Consider the following 21,814-nt stretch of genomic DNA (forward strand, 5'->3'; position numbering starts at 1 on the left):
GGATGAATCTAAAAAGAAATACAAGTATATTAAAATACTTCTTCAGTGTCTCTGGCATATAAGTTGCATAATAATGGTATCTTAAGTAAGTAAACACGTGTTTAGTAATAATGGAATAAATTATACATCAAGCAGTCATATGTGTAACAGTAAAAAAATCAATAGGACATCAAACTAATAGATTCTATACTGATGTATTTGCTTTTCTCTATAAGTCATTTTCATCATGGTTTGTTAATAGGAGGTAGAAATGCCTGCATTAAAAGCCCTAAGTAATCTGCCTGTGATTTATGTTAGCTATTCCACCATCTAGTTTAATGCAATGCTTCTGATGCTAATTGCAGCTTCATGGCACTTCATGGTGAAGAAGAGTTCTTGTTTTTGTTACAGTGCAGTCAGTTCCCCTTTAGACAGTCCAACAGCTTGTTCTACTCAGTCTCTATCTCAGAGGTGAGAGGGAGCTCAAGGATCTATGCACTGGGATAAATGATACTATTCAAAGAGACTTGTAGTGCCCTGAAAGACCACAATTTTGTATTTGCTGTGTTCTAGAAGATAGACAAGAAATAACATCTATGGTACAAATACCACGTGCTAGATATATTACACAGTTTCAATCCCTTGCCCCTCCAATACTCTTTGAGACCAGTATTATTCTTATTTTATACAGGAAGAAACTGAGTCTTCTGATTAGGAATTGTGTCCCACATCTATAACAAGGTGGAAAATGGTATATTCCTCATTCTTACCAGTGTTATGAAAGCAAAGGAAATAATACTTGTAAAATTCTGGAAAAAGTGACTTTTTTTAGAGAATTGATTTTAAAAAGTGATTTAAACAAATTGTATCCTACGTGGGAGTCTATGCCCTTTGCTTTACAATAGGTGTCATGGCAAATTATACACAGGGCATTTGAAACTTAGGGTTCCCTCTATGGAGACAACTAACGCATAACCACTCATGATTCATGTAGTAAAGGGCTACGAAGGTAACTTCTTAGTAAATTCAAATGTCAATGTTCTTAATTCAAGGCAATAAATACCAAAAGAAGGATATTCTTATGAAACAGTTAAACACTTTTCCTTTTCAATTAATTGACATCTGCAGTACAGATTTGTTAACATATGTGATGGATAGTCCAATATTAAATTAACCCTGTCTCCATAGCTCACTGAATCATATCTGTCACTTTCAATCCCATTATTGTGTTTTCACTTTGTATTGCATTTTATGGAAAGAGAAAGCAAATATTAAGTCATTTGGTTTTCATTACAGTTAATACTTTTTAAACTTTCATATTCAAAAGTTTATTTTCCCTGGGTGTTTAAAAATGGAAATATATTTAATAACTAACGGTTCATTCATCTCACTCAGTAACTTTTGAAATAATAAACTGACAATTTTTATTATAAATTATCCTCTGTTAAAAGCTGTTGTTGTTTGATTATATATTCCCTTCTCCCTGTGAGACTATTTAACAGCCACTAGGTTTGTTTTTGTTTGTTTTTAGTGAAATTCCAAATGGCTAACTTCAGGCATTGTAACTCCTCCACTGTGCTCAACCTCCTGAATTCAATTTCAATTAACTTCCCCAAAATGTTAGTTGACACTGATTCACATATCATCTTGAGAGTTAAATGTTTCTCCTTCCTTTCATCGAAGAGACATTTGTGGATACATGAGATGTCCCTAAATGAAACACTTAGTGAAACACTTAGTACATTTTCAAAGATCCATATTCATATTATAAGGCTTAATTATCTTTAATTTATCATTTAATCCATGCCTCCTGATAATTCATAAAAAATAACCTACCAACGTCTGCAGCCAAGGAAGTGTATCTGTGCCACTATTCATCTTGGACATGAACTTTTATAAAAAACATATTTAATCTTACAACATATAAGAATTTATATGGGCTTAGATCAACAGAATTGACACTGTGTCATTGAAGTGAAAGCAAATGGTGCATTAGCTGGCAAGGATTGGTAGACGGTTTTCTTCAGTTGTTTTGCTTTGATTTCCTAGGAGGGTTCATGTTATAAAATATGTGAAATATATTATAGGCTTTAGAGAGAAATCACTTGATTAACCCACAGCCCTTATAATTTGTTATCAAATTAGAAGATACTTCTTTCCCAATGTTTTATTTTGGACTAAAGAAATTCTCCAAAGCTACCTTACTTAGTCAGATTTCTTCAGGTGTGATCTTAACATAGCTGTGTATATTTACCCTGACATTTACACATAACCATGGATTCTTCAAACGAATATCAACTGTAAGATATTGGGCTCTGTTCTAAACAATAAAGAAGGGCTGCCTTCTCTGGCTTTGGAGCTTCTCCCTCTGGAGAAGGCAGATTACTAAAGTTGACAGATAAACACATAATTTCAGAAAGGGGAACATGGCATCAACAAAATTAAACAGGTATATGACAGAGAGGCACTAGAGGTGGGTAGTCCCTTAGAGTGATCGAGTAAATTCCTTCAGAGGAAACACTATTTAAGATCTGAATGGTGGAAGAGGATGATGCTAAGGGTTGTGTGGAGAAGTCTTAAGTTGAGGGAACAGCGAGTGCAACATTCTTAAGTTAGAACAAATTTTCCTTATTTAAGAGAGAAAAAAACATAGCAGTGTACCTAGGGATTGTTAGGAAAGAAGACAGTGATGCAGAAGGCAGATTCTGATCACAAAGAATCTTGAGGTCCATTAAAAGCTTAGTGGGAAGTTGTTGTAGTGGAGCTAATGAAGGGGAGCAATAGTGTGATTAAAGTTTTTTAATGACTCTGGTTAGTGAAAATGAAATTTGGAGTAGCAAGGAGCAAGCAAGGAGAATATTGCAGTTGTTGGATGAGAAATAATTAGGGCGCTAAAGAATAAATGCAAGTAAATATGGGGAAATGACATCTGCAAACAAACCATTTAGAGAAATGGCACACAGATGGGCAACAGAGATTGCAAAGACATTTAGGGTTAAAAAATATCTATCTTTGTTTAAAATAACAAGAAACATCAGAACAGTGTGGTATGTATGCTAATGTGCATTTCCTAATTGGTAGACATAAACCATGTGGGAGAGGGAAGTGAAAGACCTAGAAAATGTGCAGTTGAAAGTTTACTTAACCCAAGTACAAATCCCTGTCTTCAGAGGTGCAGGGATACTCCTTTCATTTAAACAAGAGAGAAGGGGGACTATGTGAGTATGGATGCATGAACACAGTGCATGGTGATTGACGTTAATGGCATACTGAATGGTTTGGCACTTGCAAACAGTCTCCAATGTTGTGCATGTCTACTAAGGAGAAAGGCTGTCTCAACAAGTCACCTGCCAGGCTATATCCCCTCTGTTAGGGACAGGGAGCTGTTTGTAAAATTGAGGCTTGAAGTTTTCATAGTCAGCCATTTGGAGACAGGCTGCTACAGACATACCAGGTGATTTTGTCTTCAAAAGCTATTTTTATAAACTCATTGCTGGCAGTATCTGAGTGACCTGGGATGTCTCACCCCATCCTCCCAGTCAGTAGATATCTCATGGTTAGGATTCACACAACTGGTTTAATAATTCAGCTATCCCAAACATGGCAAGTTAACAATGTAGCTGTTAAGTCTCCATTCTGAAATAAGTAACAGAGAAAGGTAAGAGGAAGAACAAATATGTATTTTGACATAAACATCTTTCACCAATTCCACAATGAGGACCAGAATCAATTCAACTGAGCCATTATTAGCAGGAGGTATGTGTAAGTAGTCTTAATTGCACTAGCTGCTCCCTGCCATCTCTGTTGCAGTTTCCTAAACAGCACGCATTCCTAAATAATGCACCGGGACTTTCAGATTATTAAGTTTGCCCAAGTTAATGATAACCTGATCATCATCCCCAGTATATCTGTAGCCACTGGCAGAGAAAGCACTGAACTGTGTACCTGACTAAAAGCCATCTATACAAGTTTTTGGACTAGCCAGCTAACACCAAAGATTTACTCTCTATCATGACTGTACTATAGATTTCATAAATAAATGATCTATTCTTTATCTTGATATTTATAAACTCTATAATATCTGCCATGGAAGGCATATGATCTGGAGTAGGTACAAATTCTAAAAGTGGCCTCTTTAAAAAAAAAATTATTAGGTAGGGAAACCAACGGATGGTAACTGTACCAGATGAGGAAAGCGAAGCTGAGACGTTATAAGCAAGGTGATTATGAATTACCAATTTTCCTGGGATAGTCTTGGTTTCTCCCTGTTGTCCTGGCATAGTTAATAATGATACCTATGCTCATACTAAAAAAAAAACCGAAAAAACAAAATAAAGACTCCATACTTTAAGGATAAGAAATACTGTCTAAGTAACTTGTTCTATGCTATACATCTAATAGATACCAGAGCAGGTTTCTGGCTCAGACTTAGCTCAAAACTATGTTCATTCTAAAACAGATCAACAAGTTCATACTGTATAGCACAGGGAACTATATTTACTATCTTGTAGTAACTTACGGTGAAAAAGAATATGAAAACAAATATATGTATGTTCATGTGTGACTGAAGCATTATGCTATAAACCAGACTTGACCCAATGTTGTAAACTGACTATAATTCAATTAAAAATACATATATAACTACAGTCATTCTTCAACAACCCAATAACACAATCTCAGCTAATTTAACCTCTCTAACCAAAAATTCTGTAACCACAAGATAAAAGGGTTAAAACATATCAATTGCAATGTCAATTTCTCTTTTTAGACCTTCATACTTTCTACATACCATATTATATTAGCCCTCTCAACAAAACATAAAGCAAAGTCATTTAGTCATTTTTGCTTATTGAGAAAAGTTTTTCTTGTGGGACTATATCTCTGATAGTTAATTTTTAGATGAAGATTCCTCAGTGGATATGTGCTTTATGGTTTAGCTTTGAATTCAGTCTCAATAATATAAAACTAAATACATGGCTACATGTTTCAGTTCAGATTTAATAAGGAGAGAATAAGAATTATATTCAACACAATTTTATTGAATACCCATTAAAGGCAAAACTGTTGTTTAATTTTTGGATACTAATTATTTCTAATTTGCCCTCAATAATGACAATTTTCCATGTTTCCTCTCTAACGTAAATATTGGGATGAGGGTTTATTTCTGAGTTTACAGGTTTCTCTTGTTTTGTTAGCTTATCTAATTTATGAACAGGAGCATAAACATGTAGTCTTACATATCAAAATATGATTTTTGAATCTTATACCTCTTTTCAAGTCATCAAAAGAACAAAGAAATTCAAATTCCACATAAGAAAGTAGCTAGAACTTCTGCAACAATAAATGATTGGATTGAAGCTAGTATCACATCTCTTAAACACATACTTAAAGTGTGATATTTTATCTGACACAATTAGCTTCCTGCATGTCACTTCATCCTAATTAACTTAGTTAAGTTTGACAGGTATCAGCATTTCTTGTCTTTGTGCCCTTGTTATATTCTGGCACATTAAATTTAGTCTTAAAACATAAAAAATATGCCACCATGTCTTAGTAAACTCAAGCCTCTCTGGAGCACTAAAATGACAGTCACAATCTCCTTCATTAAGAAGAGGATACTTAGAGGATAAAACTATGGAAATTTAACCAATATTTCATTGAATATTTTTGCATGAACAATCCTTTCAGTAACTTTCAAGAAAACATTTTTTGATGATTTCAATATGCTATTTTATCTTTATGATCATGCAGTATTAAAAGGAAGAAAAAGTACAGTGACAAAACTGTTCTGTGCATACTGTTCCATAGACAGGGTAAGAATATAACAATTAAAAATTGAAACACTGTCTTCAGTAATAAATATATTTCAATATTTCTACAAAATGATGCTAAATTATTGAACAAATTAAATATTTTTTTCAAATTTAAACATATTTTTATATAAAGTGAACTTTTTTGGTCAGTGATGTGGAAATTAAGCAATGAAACCATTAAGTAGAGTTACCCCTAAAAGTTGATCAAACTCTATTATTATTATTGTTATTATTTGTCTCAAAAATCTCTGCAATCTTAGTGAAAACTTTAATATAACAATGAGTCCCAAGAAGAACAACTATGAGACCAACTGAAGCTATTTTATCATGTGTTTCCCCAATATGGTGCCCTTTTTATGTTTCTCTTTTCCTTTCTTTAACCAATTTTGAGAGCATATAATCAAAATTTAAACAATAAGGTAAATAGAATTATCACATTTTGGGGGCATATGCAAAATCCTAGATTCCTGAATTCCTAGAATAATCCTGAGGAAGTAGCTTGCCAACTTTTAATTGTTGATGCTACCGCTATGAGTGCTATATTCATGGATTATGTGATAAACGGATAAAATCATGAATAGGAAAGACTATCACTGACGAGATTAAGATGATAAGACTTTGCCAGAAATTAGAAGTAGACAATGGTCTTCAGAAATGTTACCCTTTGCTTATCAACTGGTATTTGAAACACATCTGCAGATTGGATAATTTTTACTTATCTTAATTTCTAGAGATTGTTTTGGTTGTTGACAACACTGAAGTTTGAATATTTTAATAAATTTGTTTATAATTTAAACCCTACTATATGAGTAAAACTATTCACTCCTTGATTCATATGTTACAGTGCTGAAGAAATGTATGAACTTCTTTTCAATTTAATCCCATTTAACCTATCCATGGATATTTAATTCATAAAAAATTAGATTCTCAGTAACTTTTCCCATTTGAAAAAGAAAAAAAAAGTTATTATTATTTTATGCAGTTGTCCTATTTCTGAAATGACAATGGTAAGTTTAGATAGCTATTGGGATAGTCACCTACCTAGATGTTCTCATACACCCTGACAACAAAATTTGTCAATTCATATAATATAAAATAGCTTAAATTGCTACTTACCTATAAATATTGAGAATATTCTAGAGAGGACTAACTTTACTTTTCAGAAGAACATGAAATACTATTCTAGACATTATTCTTTATGCTCAACTAAATAGATCCATTTAAAGAATTAGTTTATTCTTGCTACTTTTTCTGTTAAAAAGGGTATACCCTATATGCCATAGTAGAATGACAAAACAGTATATTAAATTGCAATTACAAATTCTGTCACAAAATATGGACCAATTTGGTCTCTCCTACCTTCCTGGTGGTACAGTCACTTTGGAGAACGATTGGCAATTTCTTATATAGCTAAACATACAGTTATATCACCCAGTTAAACCACTAATAGGTGTCTTCCTAAAGAACTGAAATCTATGTTGACACAAAAGCCTGTATATGAATGATTATAAGTAACTTTATTACTGTTGATGAAAAACTAGATACAACCCAAGTGTCTTTTATCTGTTAAATGGATAAACTGGTATAACCCTCCAATTAAATACTATTAGACAATGAAAAGAAATGAACCATGGACAATGTGCAATAGAACGGATGAATCCCGAAAGAAGCCTTACTGAAAAAGCTTCTCTCCATATAATCCCATTCATATGACATTCTAGAAAAGACAAATGTACATGAATAGAAACCATCAGTGGTGGCATGTGGCAGGATGAGTCAGGTAGTGACTGCAAATGGTAGTGGTGTGAGGGAGTTTTTTGGGGTCTCTTGATTATAGTGATAGCTACATAATTGCATTATGATTTCAAAACATAAAACTCTACATCAAAAAAGTGAATCTTACTATATGCATATTACAGCTCAATAAAACATAAAAATATCAATTAGCATTCTCTTTTAACTCCGTATTATTTGCTTTACTTAGAGCAGAGGTTTTTATAGTTTAAGCAAGTTGCCAAATAAACTATTTTGTAAGAATTATTGCTAATTGTATTAGAACAGAATGTCATTTAAAGACTATTTCAATTACTCTCAAAAGTCAACTTTTGAATGATTACAAGCAAATTGTTGGAGATGAGTATTGTATTATATTACATTAATGAAACAAGCAAGTTTTCCCTATAGAACAAGGAAAAAAAATTCTTACATGAGAAGAAAAATCTGCAATGTACTAACAATGCCAGTTACCACTGTAAAAACTTGCTTTATTTTTAGATTATTATTTTAAAAATGAAGCATAAAGACATTTTCCTAAAAGGAAGGCAGAAAAATGGAAATCATGCTTGCACTACTCAATGTCATTCATTTCATTAGACTTTGTTTTGTATTCATTAAAATAACTGACTTTTTCTGGGCTTGAGGATATTATATGCGGGGGCTTTGTCTCTTTTTAAAATAGCTTTGTTTGAAGTGATTTCATTTCTGTGAAAGAAGAAGAAAGCTGAGATAATTACAGCAGTATGCTTCACAAGCTCAAGGGGTTTCAACTTTTCCATAGTTACTTCTTGAATTAGTTCTATTATAAAAATAAAATCCTTCACAGCTCATTGTCATCAGTGTTATTCCTTAAAATGAATCACTTCTCATCTTTTCTTCTTAATATTTGACAAGGTACAACTGTTTTTTTTTAAGCTTTTCAGATCAAACTTTAAAATATCCTCTTACATAAAAGAAATCTTTCTCAGCAGAAGAAAGGTAAGACAATTGTCTCCCAAACTGGGCAAAGGAAAATAAATTACATTAATAACTTCATAAGAAAATGTTTTGGTGGTTAATCAATGTATTTTATGTGTCAGACTACCCTAATTATCACTATGAATCTAAAGTAGAACCATTCCTAATTGAATAATCTCTTAGCCCTTGAGAATTTATAAATTGTAATTAATAAGTATGTATTGGGTTTTAATATGGAGCATATCAGGATAAATAGAGTGAGAGAAGTGTTGTTTCCACAATCCAGATTTTAATAAATATAATACATGTATCATTTTATTACTGGATTATGGGCTGAATATCATGTCATATTGAAAGAAGAGTTGATTATTTTGCCTGGCTTACTACCAACCATATCTCTTCTCTCTACTCGTTTAAAACTTAAAACTTGAGACTTGGTTTTAACTGAAAAAAAAAAAAAAGGAAGACAATCAGTAATTGCATGTCTCCTTGGGTCTTATTAAGACAACAGGAAAGACTGTGATTTATCACCAGTATGTCATCTCCCTATATTACCTTAATGTAATAGGTTGAATTGTGTCTCCCTCAAAATAGATGTTATACTCTTAATGCTCAGTATTTCAGAATGTGATCTTATTTGGAAACAGGGTTATTGCTGCAGAGGTTACTAATTAAGGTTAGGGCAGACTAGTGTTGGATGGGCCCTTAATCTAATATGACTGGTGTCTGTATAAGAAGACAGTCATGCGAAGACAGAGACACACCTGGAAACGCCATGTGAAGATGAAGGCAGAGACTGAAATGATACATCTACAAACCAAGGAATACCAATGACTGATGGCCACCACTAAAAACTAAGAAGCAAAGGAGGATTTCAGAGGCAGAATGGCCTTGTTAAGGGCTCAATTTGGACTTCTAGCCTCCAGAACTGTGAAATAATAATTTTCTGTTGTTTGCAGCCACTAGTTTCTGGTATTTGTTAAGGCTCCCCTACTAAACTAACACATTTGAGAAACAGAACTCCCTTTTTAATGCTGATCTGGAAGTCCTGATCAGTCAGAGACTACACTTCCTAGGGTTTCTTGCAGATTAGGTCAATTTTTTACTCTTTAAAAATACAGTCTTTTGCTTGCCACTCTGTTTGTCCTTTCCATTGCCTGGAACATAGATACAGGGCTTCAGAATACTCAGTTAATATTCAAAATATATAAATAGCTCATACAACTCAACATCAAAAAACAACCTGACTGAAAAATGGGCAGAAGATCTGAATAGACATTTTTCAAAAAAGGCACATGAAAAGACGTTCAACACTGTTAATCATCAGGGACATGCAAATCAAAACCACAAAGAGATAGCACCTCACACCTGTCAGAATGGCTGCCATCAAAAAGAACACAAATAACAAATGTTGGTGAGGATGTGGTGAAAAGGGCAACCTCTTATGCTGTTAGTGGGAATGGAAATTGCTGCAGCCAATGTGGAAAACAGTATGGAGGTTTCTCAAAAAACAAAACACAGAACTACCATATAACCCAGCAATTCCACTCCAGGGTATACATCTGAGAAAGACAAAAACACTAATTCAAAAAGATACATGCACACCAATGTTCACAGCAGCATTATTTACAATTGCCAAGATATGGAAGTAACTTAAGTGTCCACCAACAGATGAGTGGATAAAAGAGATGTAGTGTATATATATATATATATATATTCATTATATATATATATATATATATATATATATATATATTCATTATATATATATATTCCATTACATATATATAATATACAAAGATATTACTGTACAACAAAGGGAAAATAGTCAATATTTTATAATAACTATAAATGGAGTATAACCATTAAAAGTTGTGAATCACTATTTTATACACCTGTAAGTTACAGAATATTGTAGATCAACTATACTTCAATTAAAAAAAAAACCTCTGACAAGAAAAAGAAACTAGTATAGTGACAAAAGAGAGTGTGGATATATATATTCTTAATCTTTTTCTTTTTTAACTTTCTTCAAAATACTGCTGAAGGGCGGCACTAAATAATTGTTCAATATGTTGAATATGCATAAGCTACATGTAGATGAATGTTTTCTCTAAGATGGTGAATTAACTTCACAGGATTTAAACACACACACACACACACACAGAGTACCTGACAAATAAAGAAATTTATGGATTAACTACAACAAACCATAGATTTGACAAATTTTTCCCTACCCTATCCATATACATATGGGTCAACTAAGTTTGTTGTTTTTAAAACTGAATTTTTATAAAACAAAAGGCCATTAAATTAGTGGGGAAGAAGAATATAATTTTTATTTCCTTCTCTCTTTTAAGACAGAATGTAGAATATAGAAAATAGAGAAGTTTACCTCCTACTGGTTTATTGACTATTAAATTTAGGGATATAAGTTTATTAAATCACACCATCCTCATACCTATATCTTATTGAATAGTAAAATTCTAATTTTTTTGATTCTTTATTCATATTTATTATTTAAATTCTAAAACCTAGCAGTTGCTTAGTCCCTATTATTTAAGGAAATGATCAAAATTCCAAGAGAAAAGTTTTATTCTGAAGTTTAAATCAGATTCATTTTAGCTTTCAATTCTAATCCAGAAGATCTGATAACCAAAAGTAGAACTTTGGAAATATTTGAAATAATATTCAAAAGAGTGCATACCTTAGCACTGAGATATATGAATTCAAACTTTGGTTCATAACTGGGTAAACTTAGAAAAAGTATTAAATTTTCTGGACCCTCAGTTTTTCCATCCAAAATTAAAAAGAAAAATAACACCTACAAAACAAATAATAGTGAAATCAGGTACGGGTTATAAAATGCCAGGCATACAGTGGTTGCTTTATGAATGCTAATTCCTCAGCCAACTCATATTGGTGAGTATGTTCATATTAGACCATGATTTCTCTCAGTGATACAGTACTGTTCAGCCTCCTGAGAGGAATCTCCATTTGTGGAATCATTACCGGTATTCCCCCCATGACTTCTGCTTACTGCATATTGGGACCATCATTATTACTCATTATTATTTAATTTATCAATGAATTTGTGATCATTTATGCCAGTAATTCAAAATTATCAAGTACGGCATCAAAAGGTCCTCATTACTAGCAATGTTAAACAATTAGAATCAAATTCCTTTTCTGATCACGTCTACTTCAATTATTTGAAATGTCTTTCTAATAGCTATAGTCAGTGCTCTTGTCCAGATCACCTAGGATTCCCTAATGTTTCTGCATACCAGATGCTCACAGAGTCAGATGCCCCAAAAGATAACTGGCCCGGAATTTCAGCCCTCCTAACTCCCCAAATTGACCGGTGAAGCAGGATTGTGAAAGTCCACCTCCATCTCTTCAGTGTAGAACAGTCATCCTGATCCCTGCTTTATCAGCAGAAGTTTCACCTGATTGGTTTCTTCCAGCTTCTCCATCCTGCTTTCCTCCAGTCTCTTACCAGATTCTCCTTGAAACATTTTTTCAAATGAATCATTTCCATAGGAACTCATGTCTCAGATTCTGCTCCAGGAAAACCATTAGACATCATTCACGTGGTTATAATACTGTATCTAACACAACATGTTCAAAGAGAAATGTTCTCTTTAAATTATAAACCATAACCAAACTCTAAGGTATATCTCTCTGTAAAGATCTCAGTGATTCCAAATTTATTCACCAAAAAAATTGAGCATAATATTTATAAAATTTGCTCATAAATGTGTGCTTAATATAGATGATGTGAGTTTATTTCACAAGAAAGCATCTCATTGTTATTAGCCACTGGCGAAGGCAACACAAATTTTATCCACCTCACAATTACATTTATATGACTAATTTAACTTGACTAAAAGGTCTTGGAGGCCTTGTTTATATTTATTTATTACTACCTTTACAAATTATGTAGCTCTACCTTCTTTATTTTTTTATTCTTTTGTATTACTCTCTTTTACCCATATGGTGTAAATATTTACTGTATTCATGACAGACAGAACGTAGTAGCATAAGGATTTATGTAAATGTATTTATTTATAAATATAAAGTGAATAGTAATTCTTTAATAAGAGATTTTATAAAATTTATCAAAACATTAACAAAAATGTATTCATACAAAATTTAAAATATTTTTCCATTTTTTTTCTTTTTCATAATCTATTCTTACATAATGGGAAAAAAGAAGTAAACTATTAGATGTTCAAAACGAGTATAACACCTATTTCACTAAAATTTTATCTTTTTTCATAATTCCTATTTTTCAGTAGACACAATTCAAAAGAACAGCAGCTAAAATGGAAATGCATGTGAACGTATATTTGAATATATCTCATATAACACATTAAAAAATCTATTGCTTAAAGCTCAGAATTCTATGGGTCCCTCATTACGATTTTCTATTTTAGTAACAGATCTGCTATTTCATCAAGTTCTCCTCTGAATTCATAAATCTTAAATTATTTTCCAGATTAAAAATACTGAAAACTAATATTGATGCTGTTTAAATTAAGAAAACTTTGTGATTTCAATCACCTACTTTAAGTATAATTAAACAAAATTTAAAATTATTTTATGGTGAATTTTGTATGGAATTCTAGGTTTGCATTATTAATTCTTTTTGACAGAGTAAGAACTTGACATACTGTGTGATTAAGAAATTAACCCATATCACACAACTGGCAAACGATGGCAGTGAGTCTGGAATGTAGATAAAGCCATACGACTCTGAAGTTCATGCTTATTTCCATTTATGTTGCCTTCCTCATGAGAAATAAATAAAAGCACACTAATGTTAATATGCAACTAATAAATTAGAGGCAGAGTTTGGGATATGAGGACATATATGTGATACAGTATACAAAAAGGAACTTTTTAAACAATATGCTTAGTGTGATTCCATGTATGTAAAAAGAAGCAAGTTAAATCAATGTATCTGTTTGTGTATGTATAAATTATGAAAATGCATTCTCAAAACTCTGGAAGAATATACACAAGCTGGTACTGCTAGCTCTGAAGGGAAGTAGGATTACTGTGGGATAGTACAGTTTGGCATGTGACAATGATTATTAATGTTATTTTACTTCTTCTTCTCCATAATTATCAGTGATTAAATTTTTGTTTACTACACTTATTTAACTAGTAAAATATTTATATAAGGATCTAGAAGAATAAGTCCCCAGTCCAGATAGATTTCCTACTATCACTCAGAAAGCAAAGAATTAACCCTCCCTTTAACACCATTAGCACAAAAATACATAAAACAGTTGTCAAGCTTTACCATCGTTCTGCAATCAATCTAAATACTGTCTGGAAGCTTCAGAAAATTCTGGTGTTACAATAAATTATGCAATAAATTGTAAAGATACTTGAGACTAGTTTCTTATCACCTATCATGAACTGTGTTGGTCCAAAAAAAGCAAGCATTTCTCTATCATCATTTGCAAAATTGTAGTGTCTTTTTGAATTCTTATTTCATATCAATGCACTTCTCATTATCTGATGAATTATCCAGCTAATCTTCCTCTTTTCTCTCTCAACATATTCCTGCTTTTCTCCCTGAAATTACCTTGGCATTATTCAATAAATATTTTGAGTCTGGTTCATATCTTTCAGCTTCCTGCAAATCCTACCATGATCCAAAGTAAATATCAAAATTCATTAAGATAAGCTTTCCAGCAATTTATCTTGAAAATTATTGAACTTTATCCAATGGCAAAAGGTAAAAAAGAAATAAGTGATAAATGTTGTAAAGGAAGATATTATATACAATAATTATCTACATAGGAAGTCCAAGAGAATCAATCAAGTAACTATAAATGCATATGATAATTCAATAGGGGACCAGAGTGAACATTGAGTACAAAAAAGAAAAAATCACTAGCTTTCTGATAATAATTTCTTGGCTATGACACCAAAAGCATAGGCAACAACAACAAAAATAAATAAGCTAAAATTTAAAACTTTATAAATCAAAAGACTCCATCAACATAGGCAACCCATGGAATGAAAGAAAATATTTGCAAATCATATATCTGATGAGATTGACATCTAGAATATATAAAGAACTCCTACTACTCAACAACAAAAGAAAACAATCAAAATGAGCAAAGGACCTAAACAGACATTTCTCCAAAGAAGATATACAAATGACCAATAGACAAATGACAAAAATTTTCAACATCATTGATAATTAGAGAAATTCAGATCAAAAACACAATGAGATACTTTTTTGCATCTCTTAGGTTGGGTGTTAGAAACACACAAACACACACACACACACACACACACTCACACACAGAGAAAATAACAAGTGTTAGGACATGGAGAAATTGGACCCCTTGTGCATTGTTGATGGGGATGTAAAATGGAAACATTTAAAAATGGTATGATGATTCCTCAAAAAATAAAACATAACATTACCATATTACCATACAATCCAACAATATCACTTTTGAGTATACACCACAAATAATTGAAATTATAGAACTGAATAAATATTTGTATACCTATTTTCATAGCAGCATTATTTACAAGAGTCAAAATATAAAAGAAAGCAACCCAAGTATCCACTGATGAATGAATGGATAAACAAAATGTGGTGTGTAACAATGGAATATTACTCAGCTTTAAAAAGGAAGGAAATTCTGACACATGATACAATGTAGATGAATCTTGAGGACATAATGCTACATGAAATAAGCCAGTCAGAGAAGGAAAAATATTGTACAATACTATTTATATGAGGCACTTAGGATAATCAAATTCATAGAGACAGAAAGCAGAATAGTGATTGTTAGGGGATGGAGGGGGAAGGGACAAAAAGGACTTACTGTTTAACAGATAAAGGGTTTCATTTCATGAAAATGAAAAAGTTCTGAAAATGGATGGTGTTGATAATTGCACTCTAATATGAATGTACTAAATGCACACTTGCAAATGGTCAAAATGGTAAATTTTAGTTTATGCATATTTTACAACAATACAAATATATAACTAGCTTTCTTATTTACCATATTTCTTATAACTTAGGAAATATGGTGAATACAATAATTTAAATTCACAATTAACAACATAACATGAATAACTGAGAATAAACCTAACAAAAACTTTGGAAGGCAGAAGAGAGGTACATTACCCTTAGAAGTTCGTTGGAGTCAATACCTATATGAAGGAAAATAAAAACTTGACTGAAGACAAAAATATGATGTAAAAAAGAATGGCTCAAAATGGCTATCTTCCCACAAAATAGAATTTATCCAACCCTTTCTTAAGGAAGTCTTAAAGACTCCAGTTCAAAGTCCCTGATCTTTATAAGGTCTGAATTTGATGCCTCCTACTTTAGAGGCAAAAAAGACAATTACAACAAAACTATTTGACCACATCCATCCCTCCCTATTTCTGCCAACTCCAAAACCAGACAAGATCACCCTGGAGAATGATGAAGGAATTCAGAAGTAAAAACACTGCCCAAACCGGGAAGATGTACAAATTCCTTCTCCTAGCTAACATGAATAATGCTACTTTATCTTTTACATCAACAGCCCCACTCTATTCCTGACGCCTTGTAGATAAACTTATTAAGATACTCCACCATATTATTGCCCCTGCATTCTGATAGCACTGGATCCAGAACAAAACTGTGTTTCCTTAAATCCTCCCCCGAAATCACCTGGCACAAATTCAAAATAATTATTGAGCCTGTTTAAACATGTTTTTTACTGAGATGTCCTTTCTATAGTGTGCTATTCAATGAAGCATCAAACCCAATTCTGTTGGACTACCTGTGTGTTCCTAGTGGTCACTGGCTGGAGATTATTATTTCAAAAAGAATTTCTCCATGTTCCTGTTAGGATAAATATACAAATTTCTTTGTTGTTTTTGTAGTATCAAGAATTACAAACAACTTAATTTCCTGTTAATTTGTCATATTCCCTCTTGCCAACTTGGCAGTACCCTTTTAAAGTCACTTCTGCATTGCTAAGGAGAAGCTTCCAGTTTTTCTTTTCCTCATGGTCTAGGATAGTTGTTTGCCAAGTGGTGTTACTCTGGAAATATCTGGAAGGCAGAGGAGAAGCAGAAATCCTTTATTCTCATGAGTTGGTTGTAGCCAGATGCCTGGGGAAATGAGAGATTTAGAGCAGTTTCTTGGTGAGTTCCTGAGAGCTACCTGCTGGGCTGCTGCCAACTGAGATACTTAGTGGAATCTCTCACAGAGTCTCTTGAACATGGCAGCGGTTCCCACATCAGTGCTTCAGGCTGAGATTCTCCTGTCTCCTTCTGTATAACCTACCAGCCTTGTTTCTCTGGCTTCCCATGACATCTCACGCTGTTACACAGGTCATTCTGTTAAAACACTCTCTCTGGATTACAGAGTGCTTCTGTTTCACTGACTGAATATAGACTGATGTAATTAGAAAATCAGTTAAATAAATTATGGTACACATGAGATATTCCAGCAGTTAAAAAAATATAAAGTAGTCCAGTGAATATTAATTGTTAAGGAAAAAAATAAAGTTGCAGGAACACATACAGTACTGTACCACTTAAGGATGTACTTATAAAATTGTTAACAGTAGTTGTCTCCAGGAGAGATTTTTGGAGATGGGTGGAATGAATGGAGACATTCACATTTTTCTCTTTAAACTTCTGCATCATCGATTCCTTTAGATAAAAATCCTAACGATACATTACACTTGTAATTAGAAATAATAATAAGAACCAATGAAAAGAACCAGGAAAACTAAAAATAATGCCTGACACGGACACTTTTTAATCTCAAAGACTGCTGTGTTCTACACAATAACTTCTGATGTTATGCCCAGGATTACAACTTGGATACATATATATATATATATGTTCAGAAAATGTACACCACAAGATGGCTTTCTCTTAACACACATTTCCATTTGGGCATTAACATTACCCCACATTTCAATATCACAGAGACCTAGGTGACCAATTTCTTCAAATTTTCTTAATCATCCTTCTTTTTCGGTTTCTTTCTATTCAACTCCTTTTACAAAGAGCACCCTAATTTCCTAAGATGCTTATATTTCTTTCCTGTTTTTCAATGAAAATTCAAGCCCCAAATCACTATTTCAATCTGATTCTCTCACTCCTAGACAAGGAAAATGCATTCTGTTGCAGAATATAATCCAATGGTCAGACTGTTATTTGAAGCTAATGAGCTATAACCGTATCTGTGATCTCAATGTACACTCACTGGCTTCCCATTAATTTTCCTTAGCCATCACTCTTTTGTCCTGTCCTGTGTAATTCTAAACTTTTTTCTCACTCAGAATTTAGCACAGGACTCTATTATCTCATTTTATTAATATCTGCCATTCATTCTCTGAAAAACAAAAATGTGGCCAACAAATGAGAGTTCATCATATTCTCACCTCTTTACCAAAAATATATTTATAACAATTCAAAATTTCTGTCCTAAAGTGTCAAAGGTTAGGTAACTCTGTACTACTGCCCCACTATGACCTCTCTGTCCTATTTAGTTTTCTATAGTATGTTTCTCTATAATTTTCTTTTCTGTCTTCCATACCTCCGTAATGATGACTTCCCCTAAACACATTCATACACCTTCCACTGTAGGATCTTTGACCTTAGGCATGCTTTTAATTACTCCCTAGTGGCTCTTTTGCCTTTTACCAACACTTCTCAAAGAATACTAATTGCCTTTTTCACTCCCTTATTGCTAACTGACTATCTGACACCTACATCTACCAGTCCTAATTGCCATCTTGGTTAATTCTAAGGATAATAATGATAATAATAACTAATATCTACTGATTGCTTACTATGCTCTAAGTATCTTTTAAGCGCATTACACATTTAAATATTTTTAATCTTTCCAAAAGCCATACAAGGTATGGCTATTATATTATAATATACTATACTTTATATATATATATAAAAAGTACTATTATAATATAATAGTACTTACAAGGTAAGTAGAATTATAATATATATATATATATAGTATATAGTATAACACTATTATAATTCTAAGTTTAAGATTTGGAAACTGAGCTATATGGAATTTAGATAACTTGTTCAATGTCATACAGTCAATAAGTGAATGAATAGAAATTTAAGCCCAAGAGGTAAACTCCAGAATTCAACATCGTAACCATCCATCACACTGTCTCTCAACTACACACATTAGTGATATCATTTTATCCTTTCAATACAGATGAGATTATATTTGATAAATGACTCACAGGAATGGGTGACTGTCTATTTTTATGAAGTACATTCCCTAAATTTAAATATATGTAAACATATGATACATTTAAAAAAATAACCACATCACAGCAGTTAACTTATGGACCATCCCCAAGATTCTAACTGGTTCCCTTGCCTTTGGCTTATATCCTGTCTGAAAAGGAACTTAAAAAAATTTTCCACATGGAAATTTTACCCAACACATGCAGAATCCTCATTTTACTTTTCAAGAAGTGATGTCACTTTTAGGGCCATTACATTTTCCTCAACTAGTGCAATTTACAGTTCTGGGTTTTCATGTCTTAGCAGACATCAGTTGGACGCACACTGACCCTCAATAAAATATCACCTTCTAGAGAAGTTCCTAGGTGGGCAAAATTCCAATGCAACTCTAAACAGTATCTAGACATTACCCACATTACCTCCTGCCCTTTACCTACAGGTAGGCGGCTTTATCATCTGAAGGGTAGGAGGACTCTTCAGCAGATTACACAGGGGTAGCTCACTAGGTATTTAGTGTCTACTGACAAACATATGTGGTAAACATTATGTAGACTTTCAGCAAATAACCAGGTATTCTGATAGATTTTATTACTTTCTCCAGAGATACAAAATTATGGATCAATAGTGAAATCTAATTAAAACTTCATTATGCTTCATTTAGCTAAACAGATACACTGTCTATGGAGACAGATGAGTTAACCATTAACTAAAGAAAATTCCCAATCAGAAAAATTTTAAGCTTTGCTTCTCTGATAATACACCTGTGAATCAACTTCTAGAGAGTGTGCTGTGACCTTAACATAATTCACTTAAGAAAAATGGCAACAGTATATTGTTCCATCTGTTCCAGAGTATAGAGGAAATTATTGTATGCTAGTACCAGATGTATTAAGCAGCACTGGGGAATTTTCTTCAATTTCTACCATAATAATATTATTCAAGGGAGAATCTCACTTTGGTTCACCAGCAGAATAGGCTGAATTCTGTGTTTGAAATTACATCCTTTGTAAGCATTTTCCATATTTCTCTGCCATGGTTTACTCTTTCCGAGTGTTATTGTAAATTGAGGAACTCATTATGCAATTTTAATTTTTCCTATTCGAACACTGATACCCAGAAACAACTACAGTATCTCTTCAGTTTAGAATTCTGTCCTCTTAAATGTTCATGTCACTTGTTCTTTTTTTTTTGTCATTTATATCAGCCTAATTATTACTTTCTTAAAAAGGCCTCCTTTACCATTCACATTTCTGATTTTTGTTTCTTCACTAGAATTTAAATTTTATGAAAGCAGGAACTTTTCATATTCATATGATACCTTCAATGACTGTCTAGAATAATGTCTGATACAAAAGATGTGCCCAGCATTGATTTGGTGAATAGAAGAGTCATCTGAACTATATTTCTTAAAGCATGGGTTGAAATCTGAATTTCACAAACCATTGATGAAATAATGAAATAACATTGATAGGTTTGCCTTTCTCAATAAATATTGATTAGGTAAATTAAACATTACAAATGGTATTTACTGTGAGGATTGAGAAAGGACTCTGACAACTACATGTGATGGTGGTCAATTGCCAGAATTCTAAAAATAACTTTAAAAATACTATACCAAGTTCTTAAATAGCTCTATTATACGAAGATCTTATTTTTTTCAATTTTAAGCCTTAATTAAAATATAAATTACCACAAGTAGAAAAAAGAATCCAGTTTAAATTTGTACAGCACAAAGTATATGATCTGACTAACAAGTTAGTGCACATGAGATTAAAAAAAAAATTAAGGTTTTCTGTTGCTAATGTAAGTATTATAGAATTAAAATATAAGTTATTGGGTATTTTAATTTTCAAATGTATATTTTTAAGATTTCCAGTTTAAAATAAAAGCCCGTATACCATGCACAGCTGTGTAAAGTAATATGCTTATATTTTCATTTAATGAAATAGAAATAGTGATTATGATTTAGCAATGAGATCCCTTTGGCCATTTTTATTACCTGCTTGGCAAATGCCTGTAGGAATTATGGTTCTGAGCCCAGAAGTTAAAACCCTTACAAGAAAGAAATTATTTCCTGTTCTACATTTTGAAAGGTGTCTTCATTTTCCATAGAGGCAGTAAATAAATCATTTAACCATGTAGAAAAGTGCACATTGCTCCTCTTTTCTCTTTAGTAGGACAGAATGTAATAAAATACAAAAACAAAAAAGCAAAACTAAACACAACATACATCTTTTGGCTATTCTTTCAGTTTCACACATAGCACTTTTGACAACATAATTATAGTAAAGACTTGATTGAATTTCTAAGGCTGGGATTAAAATAAATTTTTTTAACTTGCTTTACTTTGTTTACTCTTGGATGCTGAAAAACCTTGTTCACCTTGACAATCCCTAAGAACTCCTCCCCGAATGCTTGATTTTAGTCTGGTTACAGAAACACAAAAGCAGAAATTTGCTTTATGTACTACTGCTTTCTTCATCAACCACTGATGAGTATTCTTAATCCTATGCAATTTGAGCAAATCAAGGCAATGTTATACCTGGCAGTGAGATGGGGTCTTTATGTAAAGGGTGATTAAGGATATCAGTTTTCAGAATTAACTGCATGAATCTTGAGCAACCTCATCTTCCCTTAGCTGCAGTTATTAATTACAATCACAGAGGATTCTTAGTTCATAGAATTTGGTATCCCCACCACTCTACCCTACCCCCATTTCTAAATAATGCTATATGTTCCTGCTGTTACAACTTCTTGGTTTGGATTCTGCCCCTTACCAAAGTCCTAGGAAGAATCTTCTCACTTCTAATAGAAATTCTACTTCTATCCCCATTTACTGGCAATCAACTTTGCTCTGAAATGCACTTCTGCTTTCTTCATGTTGGATGACAACTTTTAACATGCCCTACCAATCACTCCATGGACCAGAGGCCACTGCCTATCGCCATTGACACAATCAAGACCTAGTTCACTATGTTCCTTGGGGTTTGGGAAAACACAATTTGGCTTGGAGA

This window comes from Vicugna pacos, chromosome 3 (assembly GCF_048564905.1).
Source record: "Vicugna pacos chromosome 3, VicPac4, whole genome shotgun sequence".
Taxonomy (NCBI): Eukaryota; Metazoa; Chordata; class Mammalia; order Artiodactyla; family Camelidae; genus Vicugna; species Vicugna pacos.